The sequence below is a fragment of the Suricata suricatta genome, chromosome 4 (genome assembly GCF_006229205.1).
Source record: "Suricata suricatta isolate VVHF042 chromosome 4, meerkat_22Aug2017_6uvM2_HiC, whole genome shotgun sequence".
NCBI lineage: Eukaryota > Metazoa > Chordata > Mammalia > Carnivora > Herpestidae > Suricata > Suricata suricatta.
Genome location: NC_043703.1, coordinates 109,570,080 through 109,587,302, shown reverse-complemented (window position 1 = coordinate 109,587,302; position 17,223 = coordinate 109,570,080). Strand labels below are relative to the sequence as shown.

The 17,223-nt window shown below is 45.3% G+C and overlaps 1 protein-coding gene across 2 annotated transcripts in view; it reads left to right on the top strand.

The window, feature by feature from the left end:
- The window catches only part of SPRED2 (sprouty related EVH1 domain containing 2), a 110,917-nt gene that overhangs the window by 34,544 nt on the left and 59,150 nt on the right, over positions 1–17,223 (top strand). Inside the window, exon 1 of one of the 2 annotated variants that reach the window (XM_029937489.1) lies at positions 14,545–14,770. The exons of the other annotated variant lie outside the window; for it this stretch is intronic. The gene's annotated coding sequence lies outside the window, so the exon portion shown is untranslated. Of the gene's footprint in view, positions 1–14,544; positions 14,771–17,223 lie in introns of those variants that run through there. 2 annotated transcript variants of the gene reach the window in all.

The window sequence follows — 17,223 nt, the reverse complement described above, 5'->3', positions numbered from 1 at the left end:
CACTATTTCTTATTTCCTGTTAGTTAGTGGCAGAGGTAGACTCTCCGGGGCCGGAAGTGCCCGAAGGACCCCAGTCTCCTTCTGGGCCCGCCCTCTACTTCGACCCCACCCCCAGACCCCTTCCATCCTTTCTGTTCAGCTCCCAAGAATCCACCAAAAAAACACATAGGAAGACTAGGTAGGGCCCAGGGTCGGAGGAGAACTGAGCATCCCAGGCACGTTCTGATTACTCCTATTCATTGTGGGATACGTTGTTTTAATGAGCTGATGCTTTACTGAGAGTAGGTCTCATGCAAATCCCCAGTTTGTATCCTGTGGATTTAATTTCTTAACAATTTCCTCATTTCAACACAAGTCCATTGTACCATGGGTTTTATGATTTCCTTTGAATTTAGAGCCTCACCTCATATTTTATTTCAAAACTATGAGGTAAATAGAAAAGAAAAAGCTTAAAAAATTAAATTAGATGAGCACATTAGTGGATACTTAACTCCTCAATAAAGGAAGGGTTGCCCACACATCAAAGTATTGGAAGGAATTACAGGAGAATCCCTGCTAAGTTTGCAAACTTCTGCTTGTGTGATACCATGGACAAATTTAACAGACACGAAAAAAAAAAGTTTGCCTCAATTGTGATTTATGGAGTTAATATAAAAGTGTGAAAAGTTTAAGAAATGACCAAACAAGACACTAAAACAACCACTAGAAAAATAGAAAACTTAATACTTTAAAAATGCTAGGCTGACTGGTTAAAAGAAAAATATAGTTGGCTAAACATGAAATAAAATTGTTAAGCCCACAAATCATTAAAGTATATAATGAAACAATAACATTTCAGTTGCCATTAATTATCAAATAGAAAAAAATACTTTTAAATGCTGACCTGGTTTTGGTGAGAGGACATTTTTCATACACTGCTATTGGGAGTAGATTTTAGTATACGTTTTCTGGAAAGCAATTTGATAATACATATGTTTAATCTTCAGATATTCTTCTAGAAATTTGAAGATCATAATCAGATGAAGACCCATTTATGGGCAGTGGTGTTTAAAGTTAGAGAAGTAGGGGCGCCTGGGTGGCTCAGTCGGTTAAGCCTCCGACTTCGGCTCAGGTCAGATCTCACGTTTGTGGGTTCGAGCCTCGCATCAGGCTCTGTGCTGGCAGCTAGCTCAGAGCCTGGAGCCTGCTTACGGTTCTGTGTCTCCTTCTCTCTCTGCCCCTCCCCCTCTCATGCTCTCTCTGTCTGTATTAAAAATAAATAAAACATAGAAAAAATAAAGTTAGAGAAGTTGAGAATGTTGATAAGAGCATAGGGGATGGTTCAGCCCCGTGGATCATCTGTGCGGCCATACAATATGCAGCCTCAGCACATTCAAGGGATTAGTAATCATATGGAGAATGCAGCATTGGCTGAAAACTGGGTACAGAACTCTGCGTATCCCCATCCAAATTTTGCTTAAAACATATGCATAACCAAAGAACCAGGGGGAACTACACCCAACTATTAGCCCTGGTGATGGTAATTTCTAAGCTGCGATGTTACAGCCATGTCTCTTGTTTTCTTCTTTATCCTTTTATGTGTATATTAAGGTGACCAACCGTTCCAGTTTGGCCAGCTTTGCCCTGGTTTAGCCCTGAAAGTTCTGCCCCAGACAGTTGGTCTCTCTAGTGTACATGGATGGATATTGAGATGAGGTTGTGCCACTTGGCAGAAAGGGCCAAAGATAAAGTGACAAGTGACAAGCTGATGGGCCTGTGTAGGAGGAGTCAAGCAATAGATTCTCTAGTGATAAAATTAATAGGGCTTTTTGTTTTAGAAAACCTCGGAAAAAGTAGATCTGCAAAAACTTAAATAGTGCTTACATGTGGCCTGTGTTGTGTCAAATGCTTTTGGTGGTTAACATTCTTTAATCGCTCCCACCCTATGAAGTAAGTACTGTGATCACATCCGCAGTTACAGAGGCATCGAGAAATTGAGTAATTTACCCAGGCTCTCACAGCTCTTGACAGTGTGGATCTGCGCTCAGGCACTCTGGGCTGTTCACTGTCTGCATCTCTACAGAGCCCCCACCCCAGCCACTTCTGTCGCTGCCCTTCTTGATGTTTATGTCATTCTTGCCTATACCCCAGGCCACTTGAGTTGGCCATACTCGACTTCTTGCTGTTCATTCCAGCCCATCCTGCCAGGACGGCCATTGACCTCAAACAGAGGAAACACCTTCCCCGTCCGGAGCCTGGGGTGGGGATTTCCATAGCAGAGTTGCTGGCCTCTGGTGATAGAGCTCTTTCAGGTTTGCCACGTGATTTTGTGGCGTAGGGCTGGGTCCAGGTGCAGCTTTAGTTATTTCTGGAAACACTTCTCCTTTTCCTTTACTTTGCTGAGTCTGGCACATCAGCCCTTCTCTCTGAAGGTGATTTTGGCTCCTCTGCCCAGACCGTCAGACATTTCTGTAGGTGCTGGAATCTTCCATGATGGTTCTGGATCCTATGCACAATTCCAGATGAGTCTGAACATGGAGAAGTGGGTGAAGTATATTAGGATATCCATCCTCTGTTTTGCTCAACTAAGATGCCAGTCACTGCATGTTGCTTCATTAGCCATGGTGATTTCTGGGTGGTGGATCACAGGTGGTATTTATTCTTTTTGCTTACCTGTTTGTTTTTCTTTTTCTTTTCCCTGAGAGAGAGAGTGAGCATGAGTTGGGGAGAGGGACAGAAGAAGGGAAGGAGGGAGAGAGAGAGAGAGAGAGAGGGAAAGAATCTTAAGCAGGCTCTATGCCTAACGGGCTGGATCCTACATCACTGGGGTCATGGCCTGAGTGGAAATCAAGAGTCAGACACTCAATTGACTGAGCCACCCAGGTGCCCCTGCTTACCCGTTTTAAATATTTCTTCAAAAATTTTGCTTTACCATTGATATTTTTAAAATGTATTTCAGTTTTTTCATATAATGCAGTTTACCCCTGAAGAATTTCTAGCTCCTTCAAAATCCATGCATGGCCAAGAACATCCTAACCCTCATTCAAGTTAGAGCAACTTCATTTCTTTACCAAAAAGAAATACCTTCAGCTATTGTCTGAACTTGTACCTTGCTGAGAACCCTGCCAGAGTTTCTGGTTAAGTGTTTGTTTTGTCACATTAATGGAGCAATGAGAGGGCACTGGCATTCTTCACCCATGATGTGGAAGCACAAAATGTACATTTCTTTTTAGGTGTGGGGGGCCAGGGCAGAGAGTGGTTTCTGCCTTTAAATCTTAGAAGTCTGTTATTTGACAGATAACAAAGTTTTAGGTACTTCTTCATGGGGACTGTGGTGTTTAAGCTCAAATGAAGTTTAAATTTTGACTTTTTAGGTTATATTTTCGGTAAGCCTGTATTTCTTTATCTTCTTCCTTCCAAAAAGTTCAAAACTATGAGTCACCCTCTCTCCCCTTAACACACTTTTTTGGGAGGGAAGAGGGAAGTAATGGAGCAAAATTATTCTAAGTTGTAAAAGAGTCTCTTCAGGATTTTTAGTGTTCAAAGGGAAAACCATGCTTCCCAAGGCAAGATATTCCTTATATGTCTTTGTACTGCTGTCTCTGATGTCTCTGAAAGGGTGAGGAGGCATCTGCCGGGGTGAGAACAGGGGAGAATTGCCAGGTGGATTCCTGACGTCGGAGTAGAACCATAAAGCAAAGGACCTTTCATCCTCAGAGGAAAAAGGGATGGAGGCCCGAGAAGCTGGATTTCCAGAGCCCAGTGCCCACGGCTCCCTCCACAGGGCCAGCACCCCTGGGCAGTTGTTAGAAATGCAGAATCTCCCCCCTCCCCCCCAAGGTAATTCACCAGCACAGCGTCTGGGTGCTGGCTGAACTGGTGGCTTGTATGGCTCCCCAACAGAGCAGTTTTCCTCTAAACCAAGGACAGCGGGGGGAAGGTGGGCTGGGAGCTAAGCTGAGAGAGATCCTTTCATTTATTTATATTGTAGTCTAAATATGTAATACTGTAATATATAAATTTGTGATAGTGGACCACATGCTCCAGGATTAGGTTTTGTTTTGGGTGCTACAGAATGACCAAGAACATGATAGGGAATGTGTGTGTGTTTGGGGGATGAATTGTCTCCCTTCTCCCCAACTCTGTGGTTTTGATCTCTCATCTTGCTGGGAGACTCTTTGGATGGGACTGACTGCCTCATTGGTAACAGAGCCTAAGAGCACACGGTAAATACCCCAGTGAGAAGACTTGTCACCCTCCTCAAGGCAAACAGTAGAGCTTTTCATGAGGGTCCTCACCCTGTGGGCTCCAGAAGTCCCTGGAAATGGGTGTCAGAAGCCTTGGCTAATTTAGAGACCTTAGCTGGGCGGGGCTGGGCTAGTGTCACCTCACCCAGCCTTGTTTGTCTGGCACTGATAAGTCTCTGGTTCTGCCCCTGCTGGGGGATATGTGATCCTTACCTCGAGGGCTCAGTTCAGAATTCGGTAAGTTCTGGATTCACTCAGGTTAATGTCTCCCTCTTAAACACATGGAAATAGCTCACGGTGAGGCTCTGGCCTGCACCAAACCTGGCATTGTCCTTAAGACAGGAGCCTCACAGGGTCTCCCGGGTGCCTCAGTTGGTTAAATGTCTGACTTTTGCTCAGGTCATGATCTCATGGTTCGTGGATTCGAGCCCCACGTCTGGCTCTGTGCTGACAGCTTGGAGCCTGGAGCCTGCTTCAGATTCTGTGGCTCCCTCTCTCTCTGCCCCTCCTCTGCTTGCTTGCTCGCTCGCTCACTCACTCACTCACTCAAAAAAAAAAAAAAAAAAAAGACAAGAGCCTTACTGCTAACTCATGGTTGTTTTGAGATGTTTGCTCTCCCTAGTTTTTCAGAGTAAGTTCCCTTTTTACGTAAATGTGTATGTTATAGTTTGCAGTTTTAGTTAGTAGTCTAAGTGGTTAGATTTAAATTGGAAACAACTATGTATCCTTTGTGTAGGGATAAATTATTTTAGTATTTCTGATTTTGTTTAACTAAATGCTGTAGTATCTTCCCTCTGGAGTTCATATGAACACAATTACCTAACCTTGCAACCTAGGTCCTATTTACTTCAAAAATAATTTTGAAGCATTTACCTGGTATGTTATGAGATTTTTATATTTTTCACTCATAGTATCAGAATTGAATATATTTAGCTGTTGCTCTCTGCTCAGTAAACTGAGACTAAAAACTAGCTGATTAGGGTTACAGATTATTAGATATGAAAATTAGAAGCCTCTGGAAGGAGTTCCTACTTCCTTTTCCGTGGTCCGAAGCGGAGAACAGCGGCTGTGTTCCTGAAAGAGAAGGCACAGCTGAGCTGTGAGTACAGACCCAGGAGGAGATTGCTCTGGTGGCCATGTGGACTTTCATCTCCTGTGTTCTGGGACAGCAAGTGAAGGAGTCGGCACCAATTGAGTTCCTACCACATGACCCATTCTGCATGAGGTTTTTAGCATACTGGCCACAAAATTATCCTGTCACAGGGGAAGAGACCCCCGCACCCCCTTGGAGTTTTTAGATATTCAGGACATTTGCTGAGTACCTCGCAATCCAAGTCTTTTTCTTTAACATGAAAGCCAGCTTTAACTCAGGAGGGGAAATAGTAGCTCTAAAAGAACTGTATGTGGGAAACATTTGCTGAGAGAAAAGTGACAGGGAAAACGGGTCACTACAGTGAACATGGTAAAAGATGCTTTAATTCCTGGAACTTCTGAAACAAAGTGTTCTGAACATGCAGAATGATAGCTAAAGGGCCAAAACCTGAAATGTCCTCCCTTAGACACCATGAGCGAGTTACTTGATTTCTCTTCTTCTATTGAATGGGAACCATACTGGAAGGATGGAGATCGTCTAATTTTGACAAATTGGAGATCACATTCATACTTTACTAGGTTGGTGGCACCCTTCTGGGTCTTGAGTTTTCAGACGTGACCTTACATGCTCATGGGGGCCTACTTGCACAGGACGTGGAGAAAGCAGTAAACAAGGAAAATGCAGATTGTCCCCATTGCCAGCAGAGACGTGATAGAGAAAAACTGATCCAGCCCATACCAGCTCAGTACAGGGTGGCTGCTGCTGCTGCTGTTGCTGCTGTTGCTGTTGTTACTGAATGGCAGATTGGGGGAGGGATGCTCCTTGATTAAATTTGGGGGGAGATCTTCTAATATTAGAGGGCACGCAAAATTTAATGCCTGTGCTTTTTCTGATACGGTATCATCCCTCCTCTTGGACTCCCCATCTCCCATGAGCATGGTCAGTTGCCAATTGCTGGAAAAATCAACTTTCCCTGAATGTTTAGGAAGCTATTTGGGATTTCCAATGTTTTTCTTCCTCTTAAAGAATAATAAAGCAAGTTCACATTTAAGGGGTAGTGGTGGTCGTGGCTCATCTCTTCTCCCTACCTCATTCTGCTTCTTTGCTCAAAAAGAACTTAGGGGCTCATAAGCATTTTCCCTAAAGAGATCATAATTTCAAGGGAAATTAGATCTCATTTAAAGTTTCTAGGTAGGGGGGGAAACCCAAGGCTTTTGCCTTTGTTCTACTTCCCAATGGCAGTTGGTAGGGAATGAAACATTGATCCCCTTCTTCCTCTCCCGGCTGTGCCTACCCCTTTGTCACATGGGGTAAAACGAAAGAAGGCAGTGCTCCGTGGCTCTCCTGTTTCCCATCCCTCTTCCATGCCCCCCGTGGTGCTGGCAGCAGCCAAGGAGGTGGTGAGATTTCTGCCACTGCGCCAGCTGGGCCACCTGTGAAGCCACTGCCAAAGTCAACATGTGCAGCCTTTGTGTCTGGCCAGTAGGTTTCATAATGGTAGTTAATGGAAGTTCCCATTGAGATGCCCTCAAGCTCGTTGTGTAATTCTGTCTCCATAGTGCCCGGGCATCTTCTCTTATGTAAAAGCAATATTTTCAGGGGATTTTAAAATTTTTCCTCTAGCTGGCCATTTGGCAAGGTCCGAGGAGGCTCCATAAGTGGCTATTAGAAGGAAAGGGCAATAGTCCTACTGGTCATTCAGTAGAAATTTATTGGAGTCCTCACATGTACCAAGTCTTGTTCTGGAAAGGTGAGGAGGGAGGACACACAAGTGACTAGGCTGTGAACTCCGAGCCCTGGGACTGTTGGTCTGATTCGGGTGTGGAGGAGAGACCGGTAAATAAATGACCGTCCTTTAAATGAGGACCAGAGAGCTCAGTGCAAGGAGTGTGTGAACGGGTCACTTACGTGGGGCAGCCAAGGAGGGGATTCGGGAGGGCACTTGTTGGGGTGAGCACCGCTGAGACCTATGGAAGTGTTGAATTGCTATGTTGTGCTGCTGAAAGTGCTATTACAAACCAAGAAGATTGGGAGCCAATTTCCTTGTTTTGAAGTCTTCTTTGAGAGAGGGGAGGGGTTTCAGTGAGGGGGAAAAGAGGTGTAAAAGGCTCTTTTCATTAATGGTAGTGCTTTTTGCCTTCTGGGCTGGTTGTGAGGGAGACACAGGAGGGGGCCTGAGGGCCTCGCACTTGCAGGGGCCTCACCTTGCTCGGTTTAACGTGCTGCGGTTGTCATCCTGAAATTCTTTATGTTCCTACTTTTCCTTTTGCACGAGGCCCTGCAGTCTATGTAGTCAGTCCTGCATTTGGAGATCGGGCTGTAATGGTGGGTTGAGCCCGACTGTGAAGAGCCGTGTCTGTCAAACTGGAGGATATTTGGCTGTGTTCTAGAAGCAGTGGGAACCATGCAGGGCGTGGTAACGGGGTTGTAGGAGAGAACCAGAGAGGCTGGTGAGACCGGAGGCCGGCGGTCCATGGAGGGAGGCTGCCCCAGTCATGCTGGGACAGACGTGGCAGACACGCACCACCCCAGTTGGCACAGCTTGAGGCACTGGGGCCGAACGGGGGAGCGGGTTATTGAGGATGGCTGGGGGACGGGGGCTGGGGTCTCTAGCTGGCCTGGAGAGTCCACTCACCAACAGGAGTGCAGGAGAAAGGAATCCCTAAGCCAGTGGCAGCAAGGCAGATGTTTTGCAGGAGTGGGGTGAGGCCCTTTCCAGAAAGACCCGGAAATCTCTGGTGGGACAGCTTGTGGAAACATGCAGTGCAGCTGCTCAGCTGTAGCAAATGACCTGCAGATCAAGGTTTTTGTCAGTATCAAGAGCTTCACTAGAACAAATATTCATCCAAAAATAAACTTCCCGTTCTTCCTGTTTTTATAACTTGCCTATTTCCTTCGAGTTTGAGGCTGGTCTCCAGTTCCGTGGGTTATTAATCTTCAGAGGATCAAGACCTCTATAGAAGTATTTCCTGTACATGTTTATCTACCCAGCCCTAAATTATTTTCTCCAAATGATAAGAGAACTTTTCCATACTGGTGTGTCAGACTTTTCCTTTGAGAGGTTTCAATTAGGCACCCCAGCGAGTAAGGCTAAAACCAGAAAGGCTCACCCCAGAACATAGGAAACCTGGGTAACGGGGCAGGGAGTGACCTGTGGTGGGTATTCATAGGCATCCTCCATTTGCCTCCTCCGGGTTCTAGGGGGTCCTTTCTGGCCAGAGTCCTTGGAGATAAAGTGATGACTGCTGAGGGCCCGATTTGAGGGAATTGGAAATGCCCTACTGCATATCCACAGGGGCATAATAGCCCCAGAAATCTTACTGCCCCTTGGAAGAATTTTAAATACCCTCATTGGACCATAATTTGTGCTTAAAACCTCTTCTGTCTTTATGCTTTCAAAGACAAGGGAAAGAGAGCGTGCTTGGTGCTCATGACTATGCACAAAAACAAAACAGAGAAAAGCCATGCCAAAGCTGGGGCCAGGCTTAGATGCGACCGACAAGTAGACAAGCTCACATAGGAAGGGAGGGCATTTTAAGTCACCCGCCCAGTAAGTCCCCCTGTCTCTGGGAGACATCCTTTGGTCTCCTACCTCTTTGTGCGTGCAGACCCCAAGCCAGCATGCTGCTGAGTATTTTTTAAATGGAAGCCTCCTTGTATGACTCTTGCAGAGAGGCCGTGGGGACCGGGCTGCGTGGGTGGCGGCCTGTGCCGCAGCGGAACTTGGAGGGAAGCCAGCTGCCTTTTACTGAAGCCTCCCGAGGTGGGGCAGGGATGCCATATTTTGCACAGGGCACCACCCCTCCCCCCGGCGATTCAGGTGACTGGATTGGGAATTTCTGTGCCAGAGCACGGCCCACTAGCCACTAGCCACTAGCTACCTGGGCTGTTGTGCACTTGAAACGAGGCTGGTGTGAACTGAAATGTACTGTAAGTAAGTGTAAGATAACACATTGGATTCTGAAGACTTATTATGAAGAAAAAGAAAGTAAAATAATTCCTCATGAGTCAGTCTTCCATTTTGATTACTTGTGGAATCAAAAATGTTTTTGATACATCGGATTATGTCAACTGTATTATTCTAGTTAGCTTTGCCTGTTTATCTTTTAATGTGACTTCTAGAAAAATTTTAATTGCAGTTGGGGCTTGCATTACATTTCTGTAGGGCAGTGCTGTTAGTCTGTGTGTTGCGATCAGCTGCCAGTTGTGGCTTTGAAGGCAACATGTTCCCAGGGGACAGAGGCCCCTCTCTCCCCAGCCAGCCTGGCTGAGGGGAGACCCACCTTAACTTTAAACTGCCTAGGGTGGTGGGTGGACAGCCTACTGTTAGGCAGAGTTAATAACTTAATCAGCAGCAACAGCAGGAATTTTTTTTTAATGTTTACTTTTTGAGAGAGAGAGTGCAAGTGGGGGAGGAACAGGGAGTGAGAGGGAGACACCGAATCTGAAGCAGGTTCCAGGCTGCACAGAGCCCGACGGGGGCCGGGTGGGGGCTCAAACCCATGAACTTGTGAACTGTGAGATCATGATCTGAGCTGAAGTCAGATGCTTAACTGACTAAGCCACCCAGGTTCCCCCAAAACAACAGGCATTTTAAAAAATCCTTGCAAAAGCACACCTCCTGGCTTAGTATTTTTTTCTTAGCCTGATTTGCAGACCAGCCTCCTTTCTGGAAGCTTCCCCTCCCTACCTCCAAACTCAGAATTCCACCTATCGGTATGGGATCTGCAGAGATGGTGTTGTCCATAGGATCTTATTGTTTTGTTTTATGCTCTTGTTTAGATTATTCATCCCCCTTCCCCCCACCTTTGGAGTGGATACTCAAGTGAAAATGTTCACCTCTGTCCATCACCTACTGAACTTCTGCTGGAATAATCAACATGAGAACCGGCACGTCTTACTTGCTTGTTCTCTGTGATGTGCTTTATTACATGTACAGTTAATTGACATCACAAACTCCAGTATACCTCAGAGTAGGAGCCATTGTTTCCCCATTTTGCAGATGGAGAAACTGAGTTTAGAAAATTGTAATAAGTTGCCGGAGAACTCATAGCTAGAAATCAATGGGGCAGGGAGTACAGCTTGAGCTGTGGGACTCCAGAGTTGAGGGCTTCACCGTAGGGTGTCATTCTGCGCTGCCCAGACCAGCCCGCAAATGCGTTGTTTCATTCTGCCCATGCATTTGTTTATCAGTACGTCTGCTATGCTAGTGCAGGCTGGGACACGTCCCCAGGGAGGGTTCAATTGAGGAGTACTATGAGTGTCTCTAAGCTATGTTAGACGGACACACTCTCACATGGCTTTTAAAATGCTATGTGTTGCAGAACCTTCTTCCAACATGGCTGTTGCATCCAGTGGAGGGTCCAGGGCTGTCCAAAAGATGTTCCTTTGGCCTCTCCAAGGTGACTTGTATTGGCACAGAAAGGGCAACTCCATTGCTGGCTGGCTGAATTACTGACACTTGGAAATAAGCAAAGGGGTTAAGAGCTATAGGCTCTGGGGTCAGTCTGCTGGTTCTGTCTGTCGATGGCTTCATGGGTTGGGTTCTTTGCTCTCCAGGTGGCAGTCTCCCCAGCTGTACAACGGAGGTATTGGTACCTGTCTCAGATAAGTGCTGTGCACATTCAAGAGGACGCACAAAGCCATAGTTTCTTGGCACATCAGTTAAATGTCAGCTAGCATTTCATTACTATGTTCATTAATGCCATTTGAAGCTGTATGATGGATTAGAGTCCTGTACAACATGTATCAGAAAATATCACCTGGCCTAAGTTTTTTGTTCTAAAGCAAACATTTCAGAACATACATATCTGAATATGTACCTTTGTACTTGAGTGTTGTATAATTCAAAGCTATGACCTCACCTCAGGAAGCAGTATGCATGTCTTGATCTCCCAACCATTTGCCTGAAACATTTTGAGAGCCTTTCCTTTTTGGAACTTCTCAGATGGGGTGGTGGTGGGGAAGATGGTTCTATTAAGTATTTAAATTGTGAAAGTAGATTTCAAGTTTGGAAATGGCCTCAAGTTCATCAAAGCTAAGTTTGGGGAGTAAGTTGAGAATAAGCTTTGGTGATAGATTTGCTCTAAGTTAAAAAAAAATAGGGTGTTTAAAAAGGATTGGGTTTTGTTCTGTTTTGTTTTCAGTTTTAATGGTTGGCTCCTTTATTGTAAGACTAGTCTGGAAAGCAACCCCAGAAGAAGGATTTGAGGCAGCTTCAGTCCCAGCGTTGGGACAGCATCTTTGGAACACTACCAGAGGCCCCAGAGCAAAAGCTTTAGAAGCAGGGGCCTGGGGGTGAGTGGGGCAGTATTTATTGACTCAGACCTATAAGGTTGTATTTTTGGAGTCTAAATTCGACTTTATGGCTACTGTGTTAAGCAGCACCCTCAGCGAAGTTGGCATTTGGGGCTTGTGTAGCTGGTCATGGGGCCAGGAGCAGAAGGTTTCCTGCATCCAGGGAGTAGAGGCCAAAACCTGGCTTTGGATGTTGACTTGCATTCCAGGCCTGTTCTCCATTTATGATACACAGAATTCAGATCTGAAAGTGTGAACATGTGTTAAGGGAAGGCCCTCAGGTTGCTGTCCTCAGCCAGGACTTCAAAGCTGGGCATGGGGGAAGCCCTCTTCTGTATTACCGTGGACTACTGAGTGGCTAGAAAGCACCACTGAGCTGGGGGTGGAGGAAAATGAACGTCCCCATGGAAAATGATGGATGAAAGTTCAAGGGTTTCATATCTTCAGGTTCATGATGACTAATAGGTTCATCCAAAAGGGCTGGGCCCCCAAGCAACCTTTGGATTATTTCCTACAGGTGGAAATGAGAGGTGCTGTGTTCATTATCTCCTAAAGTTTATCTTGGCTGTGGAAAGAGCGTAGGGCTTTGGAATTTGGCTGGTAGAACTGCAGTGTTGCTCTCTATTGCTGGTTTAATGATGGCGTCATAACTAGAACTGCCTAGGCCTCATTTCTTTCATCTGTACAATTGGAACTTCCACTTTAGGGTTGTTGGGGAAAAGGGGTCATAAGAGTCTGATATATGAAGAGCCTCAACAGACGCAAACCCTCCACATTTCCCAAGCCCCTCGGAATGATGCTAGAATGAACCCCTTTGCCACTTAGAGGCCCACAGTTGTATATCTGAATAAGCCACCTGCTGCGGGGAAAATGTCCTCAGTCCTTTGTGAGGTGAGGCGTGTACTCCTAAGAGAATTGCTAGTTCCTCCCTTCTTTGAATAAGGTCACTGTTGAGGCTCCAGCACTCAGCAGCTTGAACAAATTAAGCTGCCTAGGACCCTTTGGCCTCTTAAAACAAAAGCTTTTCTGTTACTAACGTAGGCGGGCCTCCGCAGGATGCACACTGGCACTTAATGCTCAGGTGAGTAACAGGAAACACTTAATGGAATGCTCCATGTGAACTACACTCTTGATATTGATAACAGGTCATTTCTTGTTTGGATTTAAAGGAGGCCTACCTTCAAGTGTTTTTCATCTTTGTCAAAGTCCCTAGTTTTTACTGTAGTGCTAGGGTCATCCTTGATTGCACTGATAATTCAGGGAAGCTTGGCCCGGATCCCTGTCTTGGGGACCGTGGTGAGATGGAGAATTAGGCCAGCAGGGCCCCAGGCAGGCCCCCCCAGAGAGTAGGCTGCCATGCCAGCCTCTCACACTTACCCTGACTTTCCTTGAACTGATGTTTAAAAAAAGGGGGGGGGCAAAACTCCTAGGTGATTCCAGTGCACAGCGAAGTTTGAGAAGCAGTGTGCCTTGCGTGATGGCATGAACAGTCTTCTGGTACGGTTACTTCCTGAGTTAACTTGCGTAGGTGACGTCATTAACTCTATCCTCTGCAAATCATCTGGGGCCAAGGTGTCACCCCTAGGGGTTGAACTGCCTGTTCTGGTTAGTAGTGAGGTCTCCGTGGCAAATAGCTGTTACAACCACCTGTTTTCTTATGAAACATTTTCCACATTCAAAGGTAAAGAAAACAGTATTCAGGATCCCCGTGCACTCATCACCCAGCAGTCACTCCTGTTTGCTTTCCTTCACCGCACACATATTCTGGGGAGGTGGGAGGTGGGCTGGAGTGTTTTAAAGCAAATCCCGACATCATTTCATCTATAAATACTTCAGCATGTATCTCTAAGAGCTAAGGACTGTAAAAAAACACACGGGGCGCCTGGGTGGCTCAGTCAGCTAAGCATCCAGTTTACTCATGATCTCATGGCCTGTGGGTTCGAGCCCCGCATCAGGCTCCGTGCTGACAGCTAGCTCAGAGCCTGGAGCCTGCTTCAGATTCTGCCTCTCTCTCTGACCCTCCCCTGCTAGCAGTGTCTCTCTCTGTCTCTCAAAACTAAATTTAAAAAAAAACATTAAAAAAAAACCCCATAATCCTAGTGTCACGCCTAAGAAAATAAACAAGTCTTTAATCTCAGGTAATAGCAAAGCCATGTTCAGTTTTCTCCCAATTTGTCACAAAAACACATTTTTACATTTGGTTTGTTCCAGTTAGGGTCCAAACAAGTAGAATTCATTTTTAGTGGTTTGACTTTAACCCCAGGGTAATTAAACCATCACTGTGTACACACACAGGTAACGATGCATATGCACATCGGATAAAAGTATAAATGGCATTCAGCGCATCGGATGTTTACATGATGGTCTCTCTTTGTTCTTGACCTTCCTTAGCCCTTCTGGTGAGACCTTGACCTGTCACAGAGGAAGTGCTCATTGAGGCTCTGGTCCCAACCACTTCTGTGCAACTCTTCTTCTGCCTAAAGGCATATTCCCTCCGGTGAATTTAGAATAGAACCTTAGGCTACTGGTGGAAAGAGTGTGAGTCAGCTCTGTGGACAGTTTCGAATTTCCTGCTCCTTTGCTAAAGGCGGTGGCTGGGGAGAACTGGAATGCCTCTTGGGCTTCTCTCCGGGCTCTGCTGAGGGGTCCTGCCTCGCTGCTCATCTCTGGGGATTCACCTGGGACTTGGGCTCTGACTCAGGGATCAGGCAGCAGCTCAGCCCCACGTCCCTAGGGTATAGATGGCTCTGTGAGTCTTTACCTCCAGTTGGACCTCTGGGTTCGGGTCCAGATGATGACCAGGGGAGGAGAGGGTTATTTTCTGCCCTGTGAGGGCACAAAGAGCAGCACCTCCCCAGTCACTGCTCGCCTCTGTTAGCTAGAATGCTGTCAGCATTTCTTAAAGGGGCAGATGACTGGATGGTCCCTGGGATGAATGGGTGGCAAGTCTTTGTCCGGGAGTGAGCCAGAGAAAGATCAGTTTGGAGAATGGGCAACCTAAATAATTGAACTTGGCCTCCTTTCACAAGTACCTCTTTGTGTGCCTACTCCATATGCATCATATCAAAGCGGAGTCTCATCTTCTGTTTCCCTAACCATATTCTTTTGCTTTAAAAGGGCCTTGTCTTGACTTCAGATGGATTTGCAGTTGCAGGTTGGTGAGGTTTTTATTCCTTCTTTCTCTGTATCTTGATCAGGATAGTTACAGAGCATCTTCCCCCCCACCTTTTTTTCAAACAAGCATCTTAATATATAAAGGCAACCCTGATCTGCAAAGTTATTCTTCACAGGATTGTTTTCCATAGCAAAAGATTCAGGAAAACCTAAATGTTCTTTAATAAGGGACTGGTTATATAAACCACAGTGTGCCTATATAGTGGAATATTGTACAGATGCAAAAAGGGGATGGATCCATTCTGCGTTCCTATATGGAAAGATCCCCAAGAGACAAGAAGCAGGGTCCAGAACATGTGAATAATATATTCGCATAAACCCTGGAAGGATACACAAATCAACTTTTAAAAGATGGTAACTGTTGTTTTGTTGGGTGAGAGAGGGAACAGGCAGGGCAGATGGGATGTGGTGGGACTATACCTTTTTATATTTTGATTTAAGAATCATGAGTGCATTACCTATGCAGGACAATTAACTAAATATAAGAGTAAATACATCTGTACCTGTACCGTGCAGATAAATTGATGGCTTATCATGCCCCAGCTAATCTTCTACAAGCTTCTGATCCCTCCTTACCTGTACTTAAACACCTCAGAACCTGTTGTGTTCTGAAATAAATCAGTGAGACTGGCCAGCCCATGGAATGTGTGCCACTTTTTCCCCATGATGCCTTGCTCACTAACAGATTATAAATATTTACTACTTTCCTGAAGCCCATGGACTTTTCCCCTTCCCATTTCTCATCTGTCTACGCAGTCTTTTTTTTCTTCCTTGGCATCCCATGCCCCATATTGTCTGTGTGTTTGTATTTATTTTCAGCTTCTACTGAGTGGCAGCAAAATCCCTTTGAGCTGAACTGGTCCCACCCTGGTAGCTAGGAATGTTCTAATGTTAAGACTTGCTCTTCACATTTGGCACTTTCTTAGTATTAGGAACAGTTCCTCTAGGGCTCTCAGGAAACAAACAAATGGAATCCATAGAACAATTTTCTGCCTCTTGAGTGGAGAAATAGGGGTGGAGAGAATCTTTGGGGAGACTTGAAGCAAAGAACATGTAGGCGTGAACTTTGTTAAAAAGTATTTTGAAAGATGAAATTCAAGGACACTCAGGACCTATTCTTGGCTCTGCCACAAATATACCCTTTATGTTTTATTCCAGTTTGTACATTTGGGGCTTACTCTTTGATTTTGCATCTATAAACTAGGTGGGGCCCATATTCATTCTCTGTTCTGTTTTAGTCATCTGATACTTAATAAAACGTAACAGCCGTCCTTGTAAATGGCAACTAAGTGAAGAGAGTGGGTAAAGCCCCCCTTGGCCCCTTTTCTTCCTTAAATGATCAGTGAATACTGTTCTAGGGATGCATACTCATCAGGTCGAGGTTTGATCGGGGACTTGTTCTCTCACCTACAGGTCTCTTCCTCTTCTGAGTACAGCTGTACACACGATGAAAATTGCATGTTGTCATAATTACCCTTGACAGTTCTATAGGAGGCCAGCATATGGCCTTTTACCTCTTCCTCCAGTCTTGGGAAGGATCGCCGTTTTTGTGATGGAGCACAGAATGAGGTAGTTGGCTAGCATTCTCAGCCCATTTTGAAAGATGAATGTGTATTTCGTCTTTAATTGCCAGGGTCCTATCAAGGGTACCAAGGGTACCAAGAGAAGCACATGGCCCCCAAATCTTGACCATCTCCAGGGCACATGTTCATGGAGAGGAAGATCCTCATCTCTCTTTAAATGTACGCAGACTCCAACTTCTATTCTCTCGCTGAATTTGGAAAGTTAACTCGGTATATATGAGATTCTTCTGTAAGACACTTCTTAACCACCACAGAGAGCACTTGGTGAGGTACTTGGGATTCTCCCTTTTCCTCTCCTCTCTTAGCACTTGGGGATTCCTGAGAAGGAAGATCCTTGGAACAAGTTGGATACTCACCAGCTGTGCCTTCTTATGCAGAATTCAGGTGAACCATGGGGAAGAAGGTGGCGCTGAAGTCAGTGATCTGTAAACCTTATGTGAGAGCCCGCACTCTGTTGACCAGCGAGTCGAGCCCTAACTCCGAATCATTAGCCCACGTTTTAAATTTCTGATATAACTATGTTACATTACTGTTATACACACACACTCATACACACACATATGTAACTATGTATTTATTCACACATTTTGTGAATGGCATAATCAGTAGCTTTGGTTGCCCTTTTGGTGATTTATTTAACCTGGCAACCTGGGAATTCTAGTGCAGGTAAATATTCTGGACACCATCATCTACTTCTCTTGCTCTGGAATCATCTGATTGCCTTTCAGAAACCAATAGTTAACAGTGTGACAGAATTTAGGGATGATTTTGGTTTTAGCTAAGTCAATAATGTAGACTCAGAGTCAAAAGTTATGTGCCCAGTTCTGGCTCCTACAACTAAAATTGAACA